We start from the raw sequence: 6,313 nt of genomic DNA on the forward strand, positions 1-6,313 counted from the left end.
GGAGTACATCAGGTGAGCTTATTTGTGTTTCCCATTAAATAAAATTTAGTTACCCTTTTAAATATTTTCTTGTTATCATAGCAGCAGAGAGTGGTGGCACATTGTAATGCATGAAAAAGAAACAGACAACATGAGCTGAATGCAACTGATTGCGAGAAGAAACATTGTTAAACTTGCTACCAAAAGTCTTCACCAGAAGTCAATAACTTATTGTCTTTCAGCCAGTCAGAAACAGCAATCCTATAATGTAGTCCATGGACCATGTTCACAGTTTTTTAACTATGAATCAAAACCACAAAGCACATATTATGTTGAAGATATTGGCATAACCACAAACTTGGATGACCAAGAAGAACACAGTGCTGATGTTTTAGTCCATTGCGACACTGACATCAGCTTTCTCAAAACAATTTAGAAGCATAAAATAAAACAATGCACGGTTTATTCTAATGTATGTTTTTAAAAACTCATATTTACATGTACAGATTCAGCATTAAATGTGGAAAAAATGAGAAGTAAATGTAAACACTGTGGCTGGTTGCATTAATTACAGACTCAAAAATCAAGAATTTTTTAAAACGCCAGCTGGGTTGTCCCCTTTATTTGTCCGAGGACAAGAGTAAAATAGTGATAAACAGAACGACAAAGGCTCCACTTTACCCTTCTCCCCTAGTCTGGGGTTTCAAGATAACAAATGGCAGTCTGAATGGACAGAGCTCCGTCCTGTGGCTTGCTTGGGCCAAAAGTGACACTGCCTTCTGGGATGCCCGGGATTTATGGCAGTTGGACATGAAGGGGCGGAGCTAGAAGCCCTCATTAGGCTGTTTCTTAACACTGCAAGAGAGATAAGAGAAGGCAATGTTTAGTGAATGTTCAGCTTGAAGGAGGACCAGTTTCCAGGCTCAAAAGACTTAGAGAGTCTGAAGATGAAGGATGCATTCTACTTAGTTTCCTGAACTGGGTAAGTGTACAAGACACCCCACTTTTCCAGATGGTGGCTCAATGTGCAAAGACAGGTCCAGAGATGCTTTAGGCCTTATTATTTCTCATTTATTTTTGCACTTTATTTAACTCACTGTATTCACCACTCCCTTCTAAATATTATTGATTAGTAAAAGCGCCTTTTTTCAATATATCCCCGCATATCTGGGTTTGGGGAATTCTATGATCGTGCCCCTTAGTGTTCATATGGAGTTCAGCTGCAGTGGATTACAACAACTTATGTGTGTATATAGATAATAATAATAATAGACCAGTACATTTATATAGCTATTTTTTCTCACTACTCAAAATGCTATACACAGGGAAAACATAGGACACAGATAGATAGATAGATAGATAGATAGATAGATAGATAGATAGATAGATAGATAGATAGATAGATAGATAATTTCAGTGCTTGCATGCACCTCACTTCTCAGTCAACCCAAGCAGACAAACTCAGATGTATGTAGCTTAGCTAGAGAGGAGAGCCCATGTCCTCTGCGCTGGGTAATTCTTAAGAGTTAGCTGATGCCTCTAGAAGTTCACCAATATAGTAAAACTGCTAGGGAGTCTTTGGGTTGTTTTTTATCCTCAAGACCACACGCAGCTTATATATACCCAAAATCTATGGTTTGAAATCAGACCAGAATGACAAAAAGGATGAAAATGTAAAAAGAAAGAAAATTTCAGAGTTTGCTGTCCCAGTCACAGTGAGGCATTATGCAGGAGTATTGCTGTTGGTTTAAAGGAGCCCCCATTAGCGTCTCCTGAAATACTTCTGAATAATTTGTTAGCAGAAAGAGCTCAGTATAGTGTGTCAGAGAGAGAGGATATGCAGCATTGTTCATAATGGCACTCAGTTTTGTTTAAATCCTCTTGAAAGATCACATCACAGTAAATTTTTTATATCACATGACTGATTTTGTTTTGATGTACTTTCATATTTATGTGAGAACTCACATAAGTAAAGAGAAAATGCACTCTTACCTCTCCTTTGCTACTATCTCCAGGGGGTCCACTGTGCATCATTTCACTGAAATTGCCCTTTTAATTAGATTACTGATTCGGTGGAAGTTCTCCTAAAGTGAGAACAGAGTTGTAAAAGATGTGAAGTGTGTCACTTCCCACACTAAAGGAACACAGTTTTATAAGAAAGAGGAGCTTACAGTGCCCTTTCTCATATAGTTCCTTTGTGTTTCGAGTGCAGTCCAACCTGTCATTAATGTGGACCCTCAAGTACTTGTAGGAGTGGACCGTCTCTATATCCACTCATTGAATAGTGACCAGACTAGAGGCTCTTTGGTGCAGCGAATGTCAATAACCAGTTCCTTGTTTTTGTTGATATTAAGATGCAGACAATTCTCTTTGCATCAAAAAGCAAAATTCACCACCTGACTCATATACTCATTCCCCTTATCAATAAACTACATTAGTGCAGAATCATCTGAGAGATTCCTGCAAGTGATATGACCTGGTGTTATATTTATAGTTGGGTGTGTACAGAGTGGAGAGAAAAGGAGACAGGGCTGTTTCTCCAGTGTTGCTCACATCCATATCAGAAACACAATCCTTGAGTCTCACAAACTGCAGTCTGCCTGACAGTTAAACCATTATCCAGGTCACCACAGGCTCATTCACTTGCATATTTCTGAGTTTAACAGGGATGGCTGGATGGTACTGAATGCACTGGAGAAATCAAAAAAACATATTCCTCACAGTGCTGCCAGCTTTGTGAAGGTCTGAGTAAGCCTTGTGGAAGAGATAGATCTATCTATCTATCTATCTATCTATCTATCTATCTATCTATCTATCTATCTATCTATCTATCTATCTATCTATCTATCTATCTATCTATCTATCTATCTATCTATCTAAAGTGCATCCGGAAAGTATTCACAGCGCATCACTTTTTCCACATTTTGTTATGTTACAGCCTTATTCCAAAATGGATTAAATTCATTTTTTTCCTCAGAATTCTGCACACAACACCCCATAATGACAACGTGAAAAAAGTTTACTTGAGGTTTTTGCAAATTTATTAAAAATAAAAAAACTGAGAAATCACATGTACATAAGTATTCACAGCCTTGCTCAATACTTTGTCGATGCACCTTTGGCAGCAATTACAGCCTCAAGTCTTGTTGAATATGATGCCACAAGCTTGGCACACCTATCCTTGGCCAGTTTCGCCCATTCCTCTTTCCAGCACCACTCAAGCTCCATCAGGTTGGATGGGAAGCGTCGGTGCACAGCCATTTTAAGATCTCTCCAGAGATGTTCAATCGGATTCAATTCTGGGCTCTGGCTGGGCCACTCAAGGACATTCACAGAGTTGTCCTGAAGCCACTCCTTTGATATCTTGGCTGTGTGCTTAGGGTTGTTGTCCTGCTGAAAGAGGAACCGTCGCCCCAGTCTGAGGTCAAGAGTGCTCTGGAGCAGGTTTTCATCCAGGATGTCTCTGTACATTGCTGCAGTCATCTTTCCCTTTATCCTGACTAGTCTCCCAGTTCCTGCCGCTGAAAAACATTCCCACAGCATGATGCTGCCACCACCATGCTTCACTGTAGGGATGGTGCCAGGTTTCCTCCAAATGTGACGCCTGGCATTCACACCAAAGAGTTCAATCTTTGTCTCATCAGACCAGAGAATTTTCTTTCTCATGGTCTGAGAGTCCTTCAGGTGCCTTTTGGCAAACTCCAGGCGGGCTGCCATGTGCCTTTTACTAAGGAGTGGGTTCCGTCTGGCCACTCTACCATACAAGCCTGATTGGTGGATTGCTGCAGAGATGGTTGTCCTTCTGGAAGGTTCTCCTCTCTCCACAGAGGACCTCTGGAGCTCTGACAGAGTGACCATCAGATTCTTGGCCACCTCCCTGACTAAGGCCTTTTTCCCCCAATCGCCCAGTTTAGATGGCCGGCCAGCTCTAGGAAGAGTCCTGGTGGTTTTGAACTTCTTCCACTTACGGATGATGGAGGCCCCTGTGCTCATTGGGACCTTCAAAGCAGCAGACATTTTTCTGTAACCTTCCCCAGATTTGTGCCTCGAGACAATCCTGTCTTGGAGGTCTACAGACAATTCCTTTGACTTCATGCTTGGTTTGTGCTCTGACATGAACTGTCAACTATGGGACCTTATATAGACAGGTGTGTGCCTTTCCAAATCATATCCAACCAACTGAGTTTACCACAGGTGGACTCCAATTAAGCTGCAGAAACATCTCAAGGATGATCATGGGAAACAGGATGCACCTGAGCTCAATTTTGAGCTTCATGGCAAAGGCTGTGAATACTTATGTACATGTGCTTTCTCAATTTTTTATTTTTAATAAATTTGCAAAAACCTCAAGTAAACTTTTTTCACGTTGTCATTATGGGGTGTTGTGTGTAGAATTCTGAGGAAAAAAATGAATTTAATCCATTTTGGAATAAGACTGTAACATAATAAAATGTGGAAAAAGTGATGCGCTGTGAATACTTTCCGGATGCACTGTATTCCAATCTTTGTCCGATAGGCAAACTGCAGTGGATCCAGGTGGGCTACTACAACCAGACTCGCATAATCCAAGACCAGCCTCTCAAAGGTCTTCATGAAGTAAGATGTAAGTGCCACTGATCTGTAGTCATTAGGTGAAGAGGCAGCTGTCTTCTTTGGAGCAGGAACAATGCAGGATGTTTTCCACAGCAGTGGCACTTTCTGAAGTCTTAGGGACAGACTGAACAGGTGATCGGGGGCACCACAAAGTTGTTCAGCACAGACCTTAAGAATTTGAGGACTGGCATTAAGATCTCAAGATGTCGGTCTGGTTATGATTCCAAGGATTAATAAAATAACAGTGGGAGATCATGCTTTTAGTTACAGGGCCCCTAAACTGTGGAATGGTCTGTCTGCTACTATAAGAGATGCCCCTTTGGTCTCAGCTTTCAAATCCCAGCTGAAGACTCACTACTTCAGTTTAGAATATCCTGACTAGAGCTGCTGATTAACTCTACAGACTGCATCTCTGTTGTTAGTCATTAGAACTAAAACAAAAATAATATGATAGTTATGATTTGTTACTAACCTTCACCCATTCCGTTTCTCTTCTCGTTATTCAAAGGTGGCAGGTGCCAAGGTGTTTTGCCTACATAAGGAAAAGTCATCTCTGATGGAGGATCACAGGAATCATCAAGAAGAGGGGTCCTTTCATTGGATTGGTTGGCCCAGAGCTGATTCAGCTGTGGAATGGCCAATAGGGGGAGGCAGCTTGATGGCCAAGGTATCAATCCTCATATGTGATATCATCTACTGTTGAATTCTGCTCTGTACTTGTAATATTTCTATTGCACTATTATATTGTACTAGTCAACCCGCGGCGTAGCATACGCCGCATAATTATTTATTGATGGGTGAACACTTCCTGAACGACACAGTTGTCCAAATGGGGTGGGTTTGAGGATACGACTGTGAGTGAATGAAAAGATGGAACTCTGGAGAGAGCAACATACAATTGTCCGTGACTGAAAACTGGGTTTGGCAGATACAGGCATAGCGTTTTGAAAGTTTGTCCCTGTACCTTATTAATTGTCATTGCAAAGGCCAATCTAACAGGAAATTGTCTGCGTGTAAAAGTAAAAGGCAAATTTGAATCTGATGGGGTCAGGGAAATCTGGGGAATAAGGACAGTTTGTGAGGTAGGAGCTATGATAGTTTTACACTCCAGTACATTGCGGTGAATGCTGGTAACAGTTCCGTCTAGTGCCATCACAGAGACTCTTGCTGGCATGAGGTTTCTGAGAAGCATGATGACTGAACCTATTTTAATTCTGAATTTATGCGGAGGCATGCCAGTGGGAGTAAGACTGTTAAGAAATTCTTCGGGGAATGAAACTTGATCTGCGGGATCATCTGTGATGATGGAGACAAGTGTGTGTCTCTCTCTCGCACGCTTACGTATGTGTGTGTGTCTCTCTCACGCACCTGTGTGTGTGTGTGTGTGTGTCTCTCTCTTGCGCGCCTGTGTGTGTCGCTCTCTCTCTCTGGCTCGCTGCAGAGTGAGACTGAACACGTGCGGAAATCATCGGCGCGCACAGCTGCTTAGTGAATTATTGTTGGTGGGCAGGGCTCTGTAAGTTGGCGGGCGTGGCTCTGTCTTGCTTGCCATGGATGGCTTCTGAGAAGCATGATGACTGAACCTATTTTAATTTTGAGTTTATGCGGAGGCATGCCAGTGGAAGTAAGACTGTTAAGAAATTCTTTGGGGAATGAAACTTGATCTGCGGGATCGTCTGTGACGATGGAGGCAACGCTGGTGAAAGTTACTTCGTCGGTAGGGATAAGTTTCAGTACTTGT

This window comes from Erpetoichthys calabaricus, chromosome 11 (assembly GCF_900747795.2).
Source record: "Erpetoichthys calabaricus chromosome 11, fErpCal1.3, whole genome shotgun sequence".
NCBI lineage: Eukaryota > Metazoa > Chordata > Cladistia > Polypteriformes > Polypteridae > Erpetoichthys > Erpetoichthys calabaricus.